This window comes from Ranitomeya variabilis, chromosome 3 (genome assembly GCF_051348905.1).
Source record: "Ranitomeya variabilis isolate aRanVar5 chromosome 3, aRanVar5.hap1, whole genome shotgun sequence".
NCBI lineage: Eukaryota > Metazoa > Chordata > Amphibia > Anura > Dendrobatidae > Ranitomeya > Ranitomeya variabilis.
In genome coordinates this window covers 227,907,992-227,926,838 of record NC_135234.1, presented here as the reverse complement: position 1 = coordinate 227,926,838, position 18,847 = coordinate 227,907,992, and the positions used below count along the sequence as shown (strand labels likewise).

General features: G+C 46.8%; 1 non-coding gene across 1 annotated transcript; it reads left to right on the top strand.

Annotated features, from left to right (window-relative positions):
- The first annotated feature begins 15,910 nt into the window (after positions 1–15,910).
- Positions 15,911–15,982, top strand: TRNAP-AGG (transfer RNA proline (anticodon AGG)). The gene has a single exon. It is a non-coding gene; the product is annotated as a tRNA-Pro (tRNA).
- Positions 15,983–18,847: the final 2,865 nt, after the last annotated feature.

Here is an 18,847-nt window from a genome sequence, read left to right as displayed (position 1 = left end):
CCGACCTCAAAACCCTGATAAAAAATCAGGTAGAAGACACCTTCAGATCCCTTAAAAGCGGGAAAAAACGGAGGAAGACTAGGCACAGGTCCCCGTCTCCGGTGTCTAATACAGACAGTGATGATGCGAACTCAGATACGTCTAACTCCTCTTCTTCTTCTTCATCATCCTCTTCTTCCTCTGGGGGTCACAGTTGTTTCCCCTTGGAGGACACAGATGGCCTCATTAAAGCAGTTAGAAGCACTATGGGGTTAGTAGACTCTCACCCCAAAAGATCGGTACAGGACATCATGTTCGGAGGTCTTGAGCAAAAAAAGAGGATAGCTTTTCCCCTTAATGAGACAATATCTGCACTAATCAAAAAAGAGTGGAAAAAACCCATAAGGAAGGCGTTGTTAACACCAAAAAGAAAGTACCCTTTTGAGGATGAATCCTGCTCCTTCTGGGAATAAGCCCCCAAACTAGATGTCGACATAGCTAAGGCATCAATGAAATTTTCCCTCCCATTTGAGGACATGGGGGTCTTGAAGGACCCCATGGACAAAAAAGCGGACGCCTTTCTCAAAAGTTTGGATTACATTTACGGTTGGGATTAGGGTTAGGAGTGTGTCAGGGTTAGGGGTGTGGTTTGGGTTATGGTTGGGATTAGGGTTAGGGGTGTGTTGGAGTTAGGGGTGTGGTTAGGGTTGGGATTAGGGTTAGGGGTGTGGTGAGGATACGGGTGTGGTTGGGGTTAGGGGTGTGGTTGGGATTAGGGTTAGGTGTGACCTTGGGTTAGGGTTTCAGTTACAATTGGGGGTTTCCACTGTTTAGGCACATCAGGGCTCTCCAAACGCGACATGGCGTCCGATCTCAATTCCAGCCAATTCTGCGTTGAAAAAGTAAAACAGTGCTCCTTCCCTTCTGAGCTCTCCCGTGCGCCGAAACAGGGGTTTACCCCAACATATGGGGTATCAGCGTACTCAGGACAAATTGGACAACAATGTTTGGGGTCCAATTTCTTCTCTTACCCTTGGGAAAATAAAAAATTGGGGGCGAAAATATCATTTTGTGAAAAAATATGATTTTTTACTTTTATGGCTCTACATTATAAACTTCTGTGAAGCACTTGGTGAGTCAAAGTGCTCACCACACATCTAGATAAGTTCATTAGGGGGTCTACTTTCCAAAATGGTGTCACTTGTGGGGGGTTTCAATGTTTAGGCACATGAGCGGCTCTCCAAACGCGACATGGCGTCCCATCTCAATTCCAGTCAATTTTGCATTGGAAAGTCAAACGGCGCTGCTTCCCTTCCAAGCTCTGCCATACACCCAATCAGTGGTTTACCCCCACATATGGGGTATCAGCGTACTCAGAACAAATTGTACAACAACTTTTGGGGTCCAATTTCTCCTGTTACTCTTGATAAAATAAAACAAATTGGAGCTAAACTAAATTTTTTGTGAAAAAAACTTAAATGTTCAATTTTTTTTTTAAACATTCCAAAAATTCCTGTGAAACCCCTGAAGGGTTTAATAAACTTCTTGAATGTGGTTTTGAGCACCTTGAGGGGTGCAGTTTTTAAAATGGTGTCACACTTGAGTATTTTCTATCATATAGACCCGTCAAAGTGACTTCAAATGTGGTGCAGTCCCTGAAAAAATAGTGTTGTAAAAATGAGAAATTGCTGGTTCCAAAATTGTGCTGATGTAAGGCTAGTTTCACACTAGCGTTTACCTGATCTGCGGCAGGCTGCGGACTTCCTCCGTGAAGCCGCACCTCCGCCGCTAGCTCCGCCTACTTCTGCATGCGGTCCGCATGCGACCTGCGTACCTATCTTTAACGTTAGTTACGCAGGTCGTGCGGCTGTATGCAGATGCTGCTGCATGCGTCGTTTTGACGATGCGGCGACAAGCATAGGACGCAGCCTGTAGCATTTTTTTTTCGCATCGTCAAAACGACGCATGCGGCAGCATCCGCATACAGCCGCATGACCTGCGTACCTAATGTTAAAGATAGGTACGCAGGTCGCATGCGGGCCGCATGCAGAAGTAGGCGGAGCTAGCGGCGGAGGTGCGGCTGAGGGCGGGGCTTCACGGAGGAAGTCCGCAGCCTGCCGCAGATCAGGTAAACGCTAGTGTGAAACTAGCCTAAAGTAGACATGTGCAAAATGTTACTTATTAAGTTTTTTGTATGACATATCTCTGTGGCTTAAGGGCATAAAAATTCAAAGTTGGAAAATTGCTAAATTTTCAAAATGTTTGCCAAATTTCACATTTTTCACAAATAAATGCAGGTAATATCAAAGAAATTTTACCACTAACATGAAGTACAATATGTCATGAGAAAACAGTGTCAAAATCACTGGGATCTGTTGAAGCGTTCCAGAGTTATAACCTCATAAAGGGACAGTGGTCAGAATTGTAAAAATTGACCCGGTCATTAACGTGCAAACCACCCTTGGGGGTAAAGGGGTTAAAACCCCTTTAAGGACATTCCCTTTAACATGGGCGCCCAGGGCCATGGACCAGGTCGCCACCACCGTGACATCCCCCTTTAAGTACTGGACCCGGTACCGAGTACCGCACGGCCCTGGTGGGCGTTCCAACTTGGAGTCACGAACAGGATGAACGACCCAGCAAACTGGGTCTTGTGCGCCTCAGAGACTGTGATTTGTTGAAAGACTGTTGAACTGTAAATTGCCACCAAAACCGCCGCCATTACAGCACTATGTGGCATGCAGGAGGAGAAGGGCATGTTATTGTGGACGGCACCTGGAGTAACGGCACAAGAGCTATGGCCGCCCCTCATCAGCATAACTATGTGAGAGAAGTATGCCCATCAATGAGAGAGGTCTGCCTCCTAGTCTGGGATGGCAGGAAGAAGAAGAGGAACCGCCCACGAAGACAGGTGTGGTGGAGTGAAACCGCGGGAAATCGGACCTAGGAGGAAGTACCGGAAATCATTATGACAGAGGGAGGTGAGCGAGCACCGGGGCGTAGGGTGGAGCAGGAGGACTCCCCCAGCTGGGACCTGCAAGAACCGTACCTGCCATCGAAGCTGGATCCGGACCTCCTGTGGAGAGAGGTGGAAGAACTTACCCGGCAGCTCGTGCAGATGCAGCTGGAGGCTGTGGCTGGGTGGAAAGAGGCCTTCATCGGGAGCCTTGCCGGATGACCGTCAGGAGCCTTGTCTTGCCCGGAGCAAAAAAGATCCGGCGCTCCGGAAGGAAAGGTAAGGGGCATGACCCTCACCCCAGTGGCGGAGGGCCCGACATCTAGGCCCGAGTCACCACCACTGCTGTACACCCCCAACCAGGATTTTGGGTCCCTCAGTGAAATGTCACCATACACGGAGGGTACCCCGGCCTCAAGTCCCGCAGCAACCACTGCGCTAGATGACACCATGGTGGGCCCCTTACCAGCTGCACCGACTCCAAGGCCAGGAGAAGTACGTAATCAGATATATCGGGACCGGGGAGATGGTAGCTCAGATCAGTTGGCAGCTCCGCTAATCCCAACCTGTGAGCCCCAGGCTAGCTATCAGGAACCCATGGTATTCACAGAGAGACCCACGGAGGAGGACATGATTGTGCTCCAAGGGGACAGACAGACTCGGAAAAGGGCTGTAGTCCACCTTTCTTTCCCACATGCCTCCTTGATCCTGCACGTCCATTTGTTCTTGTATACAGTGTCGGACTGGTGTGTCTGGGGCCCACCAGAGGAATGGACTCTAGGGGCCCACCCTACAGCTATATGCAAATATCTGTCATTATAGTGGAGCATCGGCTGTAAAACACAGGCGGCTGCTGCACATCTACCGTGTGCCCCAATAACTGGGATGCATAATTACGGTAGTTTACTTTAATGGGGTTCTTGGTTAAAACAAGTTATCACTGATCCATGGGCTCCACAGATTAGGTGATCGCTTAGATCCGACCATTAGAAACTGCACCGATCGGAAGAATGGGGAAGTTTTATCCCTGACAGGACACTTTTATCACTATTTTAAAATGCAGCGGCAGGTGGGATTTCTGACCGCAGCTCCATTCATTCTCTTTGGGGCTTCCAGAAAAAAACAAGTGCAGCCACTGAGGGAATGAATGGATGAGTGATCTAGTCGGACATGCCACTACAGTCTAATGGGGATAAAAAGTTCCACATTTTGCTGAGTGGGTCCAAGCAGTCAGACCCCCTCCAATCAATATGTTATCACTTATCCTGTGGAGAGGTGATTACTTTTTTCCACAGGAAACCCCTGTAAGTGCATCTCCGCCGCTGTGTACAAAGCATTGAAACTCTAATGGAAATAAAGAATGTTCTCCTAATTAATATCAGAGAGAACAAATGACCGCCATACACAACACAATCCACTATACCAAGACCAATATTACCACATACAGGAAGAAATACCACCACACCATGACCAGACCACATAGTGACCGAATAATACTACATACAAGGGACAAATACCACTGCACCATGTCAAGACCACATATTATCACCACTTGGTGACCAAATAGCACATACAAGGGACAAATACCACAACACCATTTCCAGACCACATATTACCACCACTTGGTGACCAAATAGCACATACAAGGGACAAATACCACAACACCATTTCCAGACCACATATTACCACCACATAGTGACTGAATACTACAATACTGATCAGAAATAAAAAAACAAACAAAAAAAACACAATACTATCACCATAAGGCTGCCGTCACACTAGCAGTATTTGGTCAGTATTTTACATCAGTATTTGTAAGCCAAAAACAGGAGTGGAACAATCAGAGGCAAAGTGTAATAGAAACATATGCACCACTTCTGTATTTATCACCCACTCCTGGTTTTGGCTTACAAATACTGATGTAAATTACAGACCAAATACTGAATGTGTGATGGCAGCCTAAGTGACATTATACACAGGAGATCTGTACTTAGTATGCAGTGTCTGTGTAGAGGTAATACAGAGATCACTGTTGGTATTATACACAGGACCTCTGTATATAATGTATAGGTAATACAGTGATCACTGGTGACATTGTACACAGGACCTCTGTATATAGTATACAGTGTATAGTGTCAGTGTATAGGTAACACTGACTCACCAGTGACGTCTCTAGGTGAAGTCCTTCATCTTTCATCCAGCACAGACCGCCATCACTTCATCCAGCCAGGACTCATTTCTGCAGGAAATAACACAGTTATCTCGAGCTCTGCTTGCAGAACACATTAATTAATTTTTCACAACTTCTACATTACACCACATGAAGAAAAAAAGGCGATATAGTGTCACTCTGCACACTAACAGGACCGCCCCCCCATTTAAAACAGTGTTCTCAAAAAATAAAATAAATACATCACTGCAGTAATAATATCCCTTAATTAGCCCCTATGGTAATAATATTCCCCACCCTGGCCCCGTTTATCTCATTCCTGGCTCCAGCCATATGTTCTCGCATCCTGCCCTCATGAGTATCCATTCTACCCCATATGATCTCCCCATCCTGCCCCATCTGTCTCCATCGTATCCATCCTGCCCCATGATCCAATCCTGCCCCATGTCTTTCATTCTGCCCCGTGTCTCCAATCATGCCCCGTGTCTACATTCTGCCCATGCCTCCTGTCCTGCCCCCAGTGTGTCCAGCAATCTGCCCCAGTATGTCAGCATTGCCCCCAGACAGTGTGTCCAGCAATCTTCCCCAGTATGTCAAGCATATTGCCCCAGTGTGTCCAGAAATCTGCCCCAGTGTGTCCAGCATATTACCCCAGAGTGTCCAGCATTGCCCCCAGTGTGTCCAGCAATCTGCCCCAGTGTGTCCAGCATATTACCCCCAGTGTTTCCAGCAATCTGCCCCAGTATGTCCAGCACTGCCCCCAGTGTGTCCAGCAATCTGCCCCAGTGTCCAGCATTGCCCCCAGACAGTGTGTCCAGCAATCTTCCCCAGTATGTCAAGCATATTACCCCCAGGTTGTCCAGCAATCTGCCCCAGTATGTCCAGCACTGCCCCCAGTGTGTCCAGTGTTATGGATCCCAATGGCTAGGGGATCGCACTGGACAAGCAAAAAATAACTCAAATAACGGACGAGCTCTAGGGTGATGGAACCTGGGCTGACCGCTGCCCTACTCCTGACAAACACAACTAGAAATAGCCAGGGAGCGTGCCTACGTTGATTCTAGACGCCTCGCGCCAGCCTAAGAGCTAACTAGCACTGCAGAGAAAATAAAGACCTAACTTGCCTCCAGAGAAATAAACCCCAAAGGTATAGTTGCCCCCCACATGTATTGACGGTGAAAATGAGAGGAAGGCACGCACATAGATATGAAAATAGAGTTAGCAAAACGAGGCCCGCTATAACTAGAAAGCAGAAGGATACAAAAGGGGTCTGAGCGGTCAGCAAAAAACCCTAATCAAAAACCATCCTGAGATTACAAGCACCCATGTGCCAACTCATGGCACATGGGGAGCACCTCAGCCCACTAGAGCTTCCAACTAGCATAGAGTAATATTTAGCAAGCTGGACAAAAAACAAAACAACTGAAAAGCATAACTTAGCTTATCCTGAGAGATCTGGAAGCAGGTAGTCAGAACCAAACTGAGCACATCTGAGTACATTGATAGCCGGCAAGGGAATGACAGGAAAGCCAGGTTAAATAGGAAACACCCAGCCTCAGATGGACAGGTGGAAACCAGAGACCGCAACCCACCAAAGTCACCCAGTACCAGTTGTAACCACCAGAGGGAGCCCAAAAACAGAATCCACAACAGTACCCCCCCCTTGAGGAGGGGTCACCGAACCCTCACGAGAACCCCCAGGGCGATCAGGATGAGCTCTATGGAAGGCGCGGACCAAATCAGTCGCATGAACATCAGAGGCGACCACCCAGGAATTATCCTCCTGACCATAACCCTTCCACGATCTTCTCAACAACATACTCCAATTCTCCCTCCACCAGCACCGGAGCAGGAGGCTCAACCGAAGGAACAACGGGCACCTCATACCTCCGCAATAACGACCGATGGAACACGTTATGAATAGCAAACGATGCTGGGAGATCCAAACGAAAAGATACAGGGTTAAGAATCTCCAAGATCTTATAAGGACCGATGAACCGAGGCTTGAACTTAGGAGAAGAGACCTTCATAGGGACAAAACGAGAAGACAACCACACCAAATCCCCAACAAGAAGTCGGGGACCCACGCGGCGACGGCGATTAGCAAACTGCTGAGCCTTCTCCTGAGACAACTTCAAATTGTCCACCACCTGATTCCAAATCTGATGTAGCCTGTCCACCACCACGTCCACTCCAGGACAATCTGAAGGCTCCACCTGACCAGAGGAAAAACGAGGATGAAACCCCAAATTACAAAAGAAAGGAGAAACCAAAGTAGCAGAACTAGCCCGATTATTAAGGGCAAATTCGGCCAGTGGCAAAAAGGCAACCCAGTCATCTTGATCAGCAGAAACAAAACACCTTAAATAAGTTTCCAAGGCCTGATTAGTTCGCTCCGTCTGGCCATTCGTCTGAGGATGGAATGCAGACGAGAAAGACAAATTAATGCCCATCTTAGCACAAAACGTCCGCCAAAATCTAGACACAAACTGGGATCCCCTGTCAGAAACGATATTCTCCAGAATCCCATGCAAACGAACCACGTTCTGAAAAAATAAAGGGACCAACTCAGAGGAGGAAGGCAACTTAGGCAAGGGTACCAAATGAACCATCTTAGAAAAGCGGTCACACACAACCCAGATAACGGACATTTTCTGTGAGACAGGGAGATCTGAAATAAAATCCATGGAAATGTGCGTCCAAGGCCTCTTCGGGATAGGCAAGGATAACAACAACCCACTGGCCCGAGAACAGCAAGGCTTAGCCCGAGCACACACTCCACAAGACTGCACAAAGGTGCGCACATCCCTTGACAAGGAAGGCCACCAAAAAGACCTGGCCACCAAGTCTCTAGTACCAAATATTCCCGGATGACCAGCCAACACAGAAGAATGGACCTCGGAGATGACTCTACTGGTCCAATCATCCGGAACAAACAGTCTTTCTGGTGGACAACGATCAGGTTTATCCGCCTGAAACTCCTGCAATGCACGACGCAAGTCTGGGGAGACGGCGGACAATATTACCCCATCCCTAAGGATACCAGTAGGCCCAGAGTCTCCAGGAGAGTCAGGCACAAAACTCCTGGAAAGAGCATCTGCCTTCATATTCTTTGAACCTGGCAGGTATGAAACCACAAAATTGAAACGAGAAAAAAACAACGACCAACGAGCCTGTCTAGGATTCAGACGCCTGGCAGACTCAATGTAAATCAGATTTTTGTGATCAGTCAAGACCACCACACGATGTCTAGCACCCTCAAGCCAATGACGCCACTCCTCAAATGCCCACTTCATGGCCAAAAGCTCCCGATTACCCACATCATAATTGCGCTCGGCGGGCGAGAATTTTCTAGAAAAGAACGCACATGGCTTCATCACCGAGCCATCGGAACTTCTCTGTGACAAAACCGTCCCCGCTCCAATCTCGGAAGCATCAACCTCAACCTGAAAAGGAAGTGAAACATCTGGTTGACATAACACAGGAGCAGAAGAAAACCGGCGCTTAAGTTCCTGAAAGGCCTCCACAGCCGTAGGAGACCAATTAGCAACATCAGCACCCTTTTTAGTCAAATCAGTCAAAGGTTTAACAACACTGGAAAAATTAGCAATGAACCGACGATAAAAATTAGCAAAACCCAAGAACCTCTGAAGACTCTTAACAGATGTAGGTTGTGTCCAGTCACAAATCGCCTGAACCTTGACGGGATCCATCTCAATAGTAGAAGGAGAAAAAATGTACCCCAAAAAAGAAATCTTCTGGACTCCGAAGAGACATTTCGAGCCCTTCACAAACAGAGAATTGGCCCGCAGGACTTGAAACACCTTCCTGACCTGTAGAACATGAGACTCCCAGTCATCAGAAAACACCAAAATATCATCCAAATACACAATCATAAACTTATCCAGATATTCACGGAAAATATTGTGCATAAAGGACTGAAAGACTGAAGGAGCATTAGAAAGTCCAAAAGGCATTACCAAATACTCAAAATGGCCCTCAGGCGTATTAAATGCGGTTTTCCACTCATCACCCTGCTTTATCCGCACAAGATTATACGCACCGCGAAGATCTATCTTAGTGAACCACCTAGCCCCCTTAATGCGAGCAAACAAATCAGTCAATAATGGCAATGGATACTGATATTTGACTGTAATCTTATTCAGAAGGCGATAATCTATACAAGGCCTCAGGGAACCATCTTTTTTAGCCACGAAAAAAAACCTGCTCCCAGAGGGGACAAAGATGGACGAATATGTCCCTTTTCCAAGGACTCCTTAATATAATTCCGCATAGCAGTATGCTCTGGCACTGACAGATTAAATAAACGACCCTTAGGGAACTTACTGCCAGAAATTAATTCTATAGCACAGTCACAATCCCTATGAGGAGGGAGCGAATTGAGCTTAGGCTCCTCAAAAACATCCCGATAGTCAGACAAAAACGCAGGGACCTCAGAAGGAGTAGATGAAGCGATTGAAATCAGAGGTGCATAATCATGAACCCCCTGACATCCCCAGCTTAACACAGACATTGTTTTCCAATCCAGGACTGGATTATGAGTTTGTAACCATGGCAGACCAAGCACTAGTACATCATGTAAATTATACAGTACAAGGAAGCGAATCACCTCCTGATGAACGGGAGTCATGCGCATGGTCACTTGTGTCCAGTACTGCGGTTTATTCATAGCCAGTGGTGTAGAGTCAATTCCCTTCAAAGGAATAGGAACTTCCAGAGGCTCCAGACTAAAACCGCAGCGTTTGGCAAATGACCAATCCATAAGACTCAGGGCAGCGCCCGAATCCACATAAGCATCGACGGAAATGGATGACAGTGAACAAATCAGAGTTACAGACAAAATGAACTTAGACTGCAGAGTACTAATGGCAAAAGATTATGCTGATATAACATGAGCTGAATCACCACAATAAAAACACAATCCGTTTTTCTGCCTATAATTTTGCCGTTCACTTCTGGACTGAATTGTATCACATTGCATAGTCTCAGTTGCCTGTTCAGAAGACACCGCCAACTGGTGCACAGGTTTGCGCTCCCGCAAACGCCGATCAATCTGAATGGCCATAGTCATAGACTCATTCAGACCTGTAGGCGCAGGGAACCCCATCATAATATCCTTAATGGCCTCAGAAAGACCATCTCTGAAGTTTGCAGCCAGGGCGCACTCATTCCACTGAGTAAGTACCGACCATTTCCGAAATTTTTGACAATATACTTCCGCTTCATCATGCCCCTGAGAGAGGGCTAATAAAGCCTTTTCAGCCTGAATCTCTAGGTTAGGTTCCTCATAGAGCAATCCCAGTGCCAGAAAAAACGCATCCACACTGAGCAATGCAGGATCCCCTGGTGCCAATGCAAATGCCCAATTCTGAGGGTCGCCCCGCAGGAAAGATATTACAATCTTGACCTGCTGAGCAGGGTCTCCAGAGGAGCAAGATTTCAAAGAAAGAAACAATTTGCAATTGTTCCTGAAATTCAGGAAGGTAGATCTATCTCCAGAAAAAAACTCTGGAATAGGAATTCTAGGTTCAGACATAGGAGTGTGAACAACAAAATCCTGTATGTTTTGAACTTTTGCAGCGAGATTATTCAGGCTGGAAGCCAAACTCTGGACATCCATATTAAACAGCTAAGGTCAGAGCCATTCAAGGGTTAAGAGGAGGTAAGAAGCAGCTAGACAGCAATTAAAGGCTAGGCAGCAAAACTCTGAGGGAAAAAAAAAAAAAAAATTTCCCTTCCACACTTCTTTTTCTCCTGCTTCAGCCCAAACAATTAACACTTTGTGGGCCGGCTATACTGTTATGGATCCCAATGGCTAGGGGATCGCACTGGACAAGCAAAAAATAACTCAAATAACGGACGAGCTCTAGGGTGATGGAACCTGGGCTGACCGCTGCCCTACTCCTGACAAACACAACTAGAAATAGCCAGGGAGCGTGCCTACGTTGATTCTAGACGCCTCGCGCCAGCCTAAGAGCTAACTAGCACTGCAGAGAAAATAAAGACCTAACTTGCCTCCAGAGAAATAAACCCCAAAGGTATAGTTGCCCCCCACATGTATTGACGGTGAAAATGAGAGGAAGGCACACACATAGATATGATAATAGAGTTAGCAAAACGAGGCCCGCTATAACTAGAAAGCAGAAGGATACAAAAGGGGTCTGAGCGGTCAGCAAAAAACCCTAATCAAAAACCATCCTGAGATTACAAGCACCCATGTGCCAACTCATGGCACATGGGGAGCACCTCAGCCCACTAGAGCTTCCAACTAGCATAGAGTAATATTTAGCAAGCTGGACAAAAAACAAAACAACTGAAAAGCATAACTTAGCTTATCCTCAGAGATCTGGAAGCAGGTAGTCAGAACCAAACTGAGCACATCTGAGTACATTGATAGCCGGCAAGGGAATGACAGGAAAGCCAGGTTAAATAGGAAACACCCAGCCTCAGATGGACAGGTGGAAACCAGAGACCGCAACCCACCAAAGTCACCCAGTACCAGTTGTAACCACCAGAGGGAGCCCAAAAACAGAATCCACAACAGTCCAGCAATCTGCCCCAGTGTCCAGCACTGCCCCCAGTGTGTCCAGCAATCTGCCCCAGCATCCAGCATTACCCCCAGTGTGTCCAGCAATCTGCCCCAGTGTACAGCATTGCCCCAGTGTGTCCAGCACTGCCCCCAGTGTGTCCAGCAATCTGCCCCAGTATGTCCAGCATTGCCCCCAGTGTGTCCAGCAATCTGCCCCAGTATGTCCAGCACTGCCCCAGTATGTCCAGCAATCTGCCCCAGTGTCCAGCAATCTGCCCCAGTGTCCAGCACTGCCCCCAGTGTGTCCAGCAATCTGCCCCAGTGTCCAGCACTGCCCCAAATGTGTCCAGCAATCTGCCCCAGTGTCCAGCATTGCCCCAGTGTCCAGCATTGCCCCAGTATGTCCAGCACTGCGCCCAGTGTGTCCAGCAATCTGCCCCAGTGTCCAGCACTGCCCCCAGTGTGTCCAGCAATCTGCCCCAGTGTCCAGCATTGCCCCCAGTGTGTCCAGCAATCTGCCCCAGTGTCCAGCAATCTGCCCCAGTATGTCCAGCACTGCCCCCAGTGTGTCCAGCAATCTGCCCCAGTATGTCCAGCATTGCCCCCAGTGTGTCCAGCAATCTGCCCCAGTGTCCAGCACTGCCCCCAGTGTGTCCAGCAATCTGCCCCAGTGTCCAGCACTGCTCCCAGTGTGTCCAGCAATCTGCCCCAGTGTCCAGCATTGCCCCCAGTGTGTCCAGCAATCTGCCCCAGTGTCCAGCAATCTGCCCCAGTATGTCCAGCAGTGCCCCCAGTGTGTCCAGCAATCTGCCCCAGTATGTCCAGCATTGCCCCCAGTGTGTCCAGCAATCAGCCCCAGTATGTCCAGCACTGCCCCCAGTGTGTCCAGCAATCTGCCCCAGTATGTCCAGCAATCTGCCCCAGTGTCCAGCATTGCCCCAGTGTCCAGCACTGTCCCCAGTGTGTCCAGCAATCTGCCACAGTGTCCAGCACTGCCCCCAGTGTGTCCAGCAATCTGCCCCAGTGTCCAGCATTGCCCCCAGTGTGTCCAGCAATCTGCTCCAGTGTCCAGCAATCTGTCCCAGTGTCCAGCATTGCCCCAGTGTCCAGCACTGCCCCCAGTGTGTCCAGCAATCTGCCCCAGTGTCCAGCACTGCCCCCAGTGTGTCCAGCAATCTGCCCCAGTGTCCAGCACTGCCCCCAGTGTGTCCAGCAATCTGCCCCAGACTATTATCCCCGCCGCCGCCGCCGCACCCACACCGCGCGCCGGCTTATGTCCTCCTTCAGCCCCCAGTACCCCCGTCCTCATACTCACCTGTCCCACACACTGCACGGCTGTGCCGAAATCCCTCGCGCTCTGTCCCGACTCCCGGCAGCGGCGCAGCATCTGCTTCCTGCTTGTGCAGTCATGTGATACTGTCATTAAGGTCATGAATATGCGCATATTCATGACCTTAATGAGCGGTACCACGTGACAGCACAAGCAGGACGAGCTGCAGTGCAGACGCCGAGACCATCGCTGGAGCAGGGTCCTGGTGAGTATCGTCTTCAAGGGTAGGGGCGGCCGGGGGGGGGCCCTGGAGCAGTGGGGGCCCTGGAGCAGTGGGGGCCCTACCAGCAGGTGTCAGTGCCTGGGCCCACCGGAGGATCCTCCGGTTCTCCGGTGGGCCAGTCCGAGCCTGCTTGTATACACCGTGAATGGTGAAATTAAAGGACTGAACACTTGCTTTCAACTCGGTGAGTGAGTGACGCTGTTTTTCTTCCTCTTTAACTACAGTGGGGCAAAAAAGTATTTAGTCAGTCAGCAATAGTGCAAGTTCCACCACTTAAAAAGATGAGAGGCGTCTGTAATTTACATCATAGGTAGACCTCAACTATGGGAGACAAACTGAGAAAAAAAAATCCAGAAAATCACATTGTCTGTTTTTTTATCATTTTATTTGCATATTATGGTGGAAAATAAGTATTTGGTCAGAAACAAAATTTAATCTCAATACTTTGTAATATATCCTTTGTTGGCAATGACAGAGGTCAAACGTTTTCTGTAAGTCTTCACAAGGTTGCCACACACTGTTGTTGGTATGTTGGCCCATTCCTCCATGCAGATCTCCTCTAGAGCAGTGATGTTTTTGGCTTTTCGCTTGGCAACACGGACTTTCAACTCCCTCCAAAGGTTTTCTATAGGGTTGAGATCTGGAGACTGGCTAGGCCACTCCAGGACCTTGAAATGCTTCTTACGAAGCCACTCCTTCGTTGCCCTGGCGGTGTGCTTTGGATCATTGTCATGTTGAAAGACCCAGCCATGTTTCATCTTCAATGCCCTTGCTGATGGAAGGAGGTTTGCACTCAAAATCTCACGATACATGGCCCCATTCATTCTTTCATATACCCGGATCAGTCATCCTGGCCCCTTTGCAGAGAAACAGCCCCAAAGCATGATGTTTCCACCACCATGCTTTACAGTAGGTATGGTGTTTGATGGATGCAACTCAGTATTCTTTTTCCTCCAAACATGACAAGTTGTGTTTCTACCAAACAGTTCCAGTTTGGTTTCATCAGACCATAGGACATTCTCCCAAAACTCCTCTGGATCATCCAAATGCTCTCTAGCAAACTTCAAACGGGCCCGGACATGTACTGGCTTAAGCAGTGGGACACGTCTGGCACTGCAGGATCTGAGTCCATGGTGGCGTAGTGTGTTACTTATGGTAGGCCTTGTTACATTGGTCCCAGCTCTCTGCAGTTCATTCACTAGGTCCCCCCGCATGGTTCTGGGATTTTTGCTCACCGTTCTTGTGATCATTCTGACCCCACGGGGTGGGATTTTGCGTGGAGCCCCAGATCGAGGGAGATTATCAGTGGTCTTGAATGTCTTCCATTTTCTAATTATTGCTCCCACTGTTGATTTCTTCACTCCAAGCTGGTTGGCTATTGCAGATTCAGTCTTCCCAGCCTGGTGCAGGGCTACAATTTTGTTTCTGGTGTCCTTTGACAGCTCTTTGGTCTTCACCATAGTGGAGTTTGGAGTCAGACTGTTTGAGGGTGTGCACAGGTGTCTTTTTATACTGATAACAAGTTTAAACAGGTGCCATTACTACAGGTAATGAGTGGAGGAAAGAGGAGACTCTTAAAGAAGAAGTTACAGGTCTGTGAGAGCCAGAAATCTTGATTGTTTGTTTCTGACCAAATACTTATTTTCCACCATAATATGCAAATAAAATGATAAAAAAACAGACAATGTGATTTTCTGGATTTTTTTTTCTCAGTTTGTCTCCCATAGTTGAGGTCTACCTATGATGTAAATTACAGACGCCTCTCATCTTTTTAAGTGGTGGAACGTGCACTATTGCTGACTGACTAAATACTTTTTTGCCCCACTGTATATGGAATCAATGTATTTTTCAAGCTAAGCACCGCTTTGTTTGTTGAAATTTGCTGCTACATTTCAGTGAAACTAGGGGACTGACATCGACAATGGTGAACGGTAATACACTCTAGTGCAGTTCTACTTGTCTTTATTTGTGTAAATATATATACTGTATATATATATATATATATATATATATATATATATATATATATATATACAGTATATATATTCCATGTGTTAGAATCAGAGGTGTATATACTATATGCTCACTGTGAGTTCCCCAATGACCGATTTAGTAGTGGATGTAACTACGGCCTCGTCTATCACTCTTCAGCCAATTGTGTAATTGTCCTGACGATTGGAGGCAGCGGAGTTGAGTCCCCTGGCAAACTGGTGGCAGATGTGGGATCCATATGATATCTTCGGTGTCATCTGTGGTAAAAGTGAGTGGTAGGATCTACATGACCACCCTGGTTGCTATCCTTGACAAAAATAATGATAATAATGATAATCAGGATAATCAGGATTAAATGTGGCCCATGCTAGGTCTATGAATTTTGCGTTGATTTTCTCCTCTATCTCAAGCTATCTTGGTAACGAAATAGTGTGCCAGTCTGAATGTCCTGTACGGACTTTGCATGGATTTCTCACTTAGATTTTTAGAATGGTATTAGTTCAATTGGTATTCTTTTGTGCATATTGTTGTAACTGCTATAAACTTCAATTCAGTGGCCTGGGGTTGAAAGTACAAGATGGAATATACTCTTTATGATTTTGCATTCCTCCTTTTGTAAACTGTGGTATGCAGACTGTTCAGAAAATGCAATTTCACACTGTCTGCTGACATAAAAATTCTAGAACATCTGGGAAAAATGATTCACATCTGGCTCGTTGGTCTAGGGGTATGATTCTCGCTTAGGGTGCGAGAGGTCCCGGGTTCAAATCCCGGACGAGCCCGAGTTTTTGTTTCTCTTACATTTATGCTAGTAATGGAAAATTTTGATACTAAAAAATGTGAAAAAAGTTTCACAAGAGTACATTGAAATAAGTACATTACTCAATAAAATTTCAAGACAAAGCAGACTGGTCCCCAATTAACACCTCCTCCGCCAGCGAGATAGCAGCCAGGAATCACTGTACATGATGCCATCAGCAGGACAGGACCCCATAAACATACCAGTTCACCAGCTCGCATTCTACTCTCCAAAAGATGCTTTTACTCCAATAATACAAATCAGATGATACAAATGATACAATGATACAAATAAGATGAGTTGTAAGAGGTCCAGAAAAGGGAACATTTTAATTGACAACCCTGACTCACAGTGTTAGGGATCATTTCCACTTGCGAGAGAAAAAACGGTCCGATTTAGGGACCGAAAAAACAGAGGAAAATCATGCGATTGTCATGCAAGTGTCATGCATGTGTCATGCGATTTTTTATCGCAACATCCAAATGACATCCGTATTGCTGTCCGATTTTTATGCACCGGTGTCCTTTGAAAAGCCGGTAATTCAGCACGGTGTACAGTAAAATCACACTGACAGGTTATTAATAGTGTTGAGCGATACCGTCTGATACTTGAAAGTATCGGTATCAGAAAGTATCGTCCGATACCGGCAAAGTATCGGATCTGATCCGATACCGATACCCGATACCAATACAAGTCAATGGGACTCAAGTATTGGAAGGTATCCCTGATGGTTCCCAGGGTCTGAAGGAGAGGAAACTCTCCTTCAGGCCCTGGGATCCATATTAATGTGTAAAATAAAGAATTAAAATAAAAAATATTGATATACTCACCTCTCCGACGCAGCCTGCACCTTACCGAAGGAACCGGCAGCCTTCTTTGCTTAAAATGCGCGCGTTTAGTGCCTTCTGTGACGTCACGGCTTCTGAATTGGTCGCGTGCCGCCCATGTGACCGCGACGCGACCAATCACAAGCCGTGACGTAATTCTCAGGTCCTAAATGCCTAATTCTAGGCATTTAGGACCTGAGAATGACGTCACGGCTTGTGATTGGTCGCGTCGCGGTCACATGGGTCACGTGCCGCCCATGTGACCGCGACGCGACCAATCACAAGCCGTGACGTAATTCTCAGGTCCTAAATGCCTAATTCTAGGCATTTAGGACCTGAGAATTACGTCACGGCTTGTGATTGGTCGCGTCGCGGTCACATGGGCGGCACGCGACCAATCAGAAGCCATGACGTCACGGAAGGCACTAAACGCGCGCATTTTAAGCAAAGAAGGCTGCCGGTTCCCTCGGTAAGGTGCAGGCTGCGTCGGAGAGGTGAGTATATCAATATTTTTTATTTTAATTCTTTATTTTACACATTATATCGATCCCGATACCGATTCCCGATACAACAAAAGTATCGGATCTCGGTATCGGAATTCCGATACCGCAAATATCGGCGATACCCGATACTTGCGGTATTGGAATGCTCAACACTAGTTATTAACCATTTACTACTATTGGATTAATAATGGATAGGTGTCTTATTGACACCTCTCCATTATTAACTTGGCTTAACGTCACCTTACAATAGCAAGGTGACATTAACCCTTTATTAACCCATATCCCACCACTACACGGGAGTGGGAAGAGAGTGGCCAAGTGCCAGAATAGGCGCATCTTCCAGATGTGCCTTTTCTGGGGTGGCTGGGGGCAGATGTTTTTAGCCAGGGGGGTCCTATAACCATGGTCCCTCTCTCGCCTATTAATATCTGCCCTCAGTCACTGGCTTTAGCACTCTGGCAGAGAAAATTGCGTGGGAACCCACGTCAATGTTTTCCGTGATTTAACCCTTTATTTTAACAGCTAGAGACACTACATTTTACACAAAGACACTTCTTACATTAGTAGTCAGGAATATGTAATAAAATAAGGGATATGAAATTGTTTACTGTATGTAACCATGTCTCATATCCTATCGGGTTTGTGAAGGAGAGAGCAAAAGCCGGCAATTGAATTAGCGGCTTTTCTGCTATCTAGCGCTGCATTAAATATAAATATATATATAGGTGTCTCACTGACATATATATATGTATATATACCTATTCTATGTGTATATATCTACTCTATTCTAACCTGTCTGTGTGATTTCACTGTACACCGCACTGAATTGATGGCTTTTCAAAGGACACTGGTGCGTAATATTCGGAGAGCACTCGCATGGTCCCAGTGCTGTGCGATTTTTTTCTCACACCCATTGACTTACATTGGCGAGTCTCATCTGAGAATTGCAGCAATACGCAGCATGCTGCGATTTTTTTCTCAGTCCGATTTCGGCTAAGAAAAAAATCGCAAATGAAAAGACACCTATTGAATAACATTGGTCTGAGTGCAATACGATTTTTTATCGGATTGCACTCGTCCATTTTCCTCGCAACTGGAAATGAGCCCTTATACCGCTTCTGGCACATCACACTGACTCTGTTAGTAGAACACTTTTGCTTGTTTTTTGCTGTTCTGGCATCTTGGGGGTTCTGTAAATGATGTCCCCTAAATGTTCAAGCACATTCGGGTTGCATAAAGTAAAGAGCACTCATAACTTTTGTACTCTGCAATTTGGCCAAACAGTAGTTTAAAATGTTATATTGGATACCACTACTCTTAAAAAAAACTGTGTAAGGCCTCCTTCTCACATCCTGGAGAATCCTGTACTGCAAAAATACGATACTGGCGAGATCCGCGGTTCGTGTCCGTGTGCCATCCGCGTGTACGTATGTGACATCCATGTGTCTGTGTGCCGTCAGTGTGACATGTATGGAATGAAATGCAGCATAGAAAATAAAGAGTTTTATGTATTAAAGA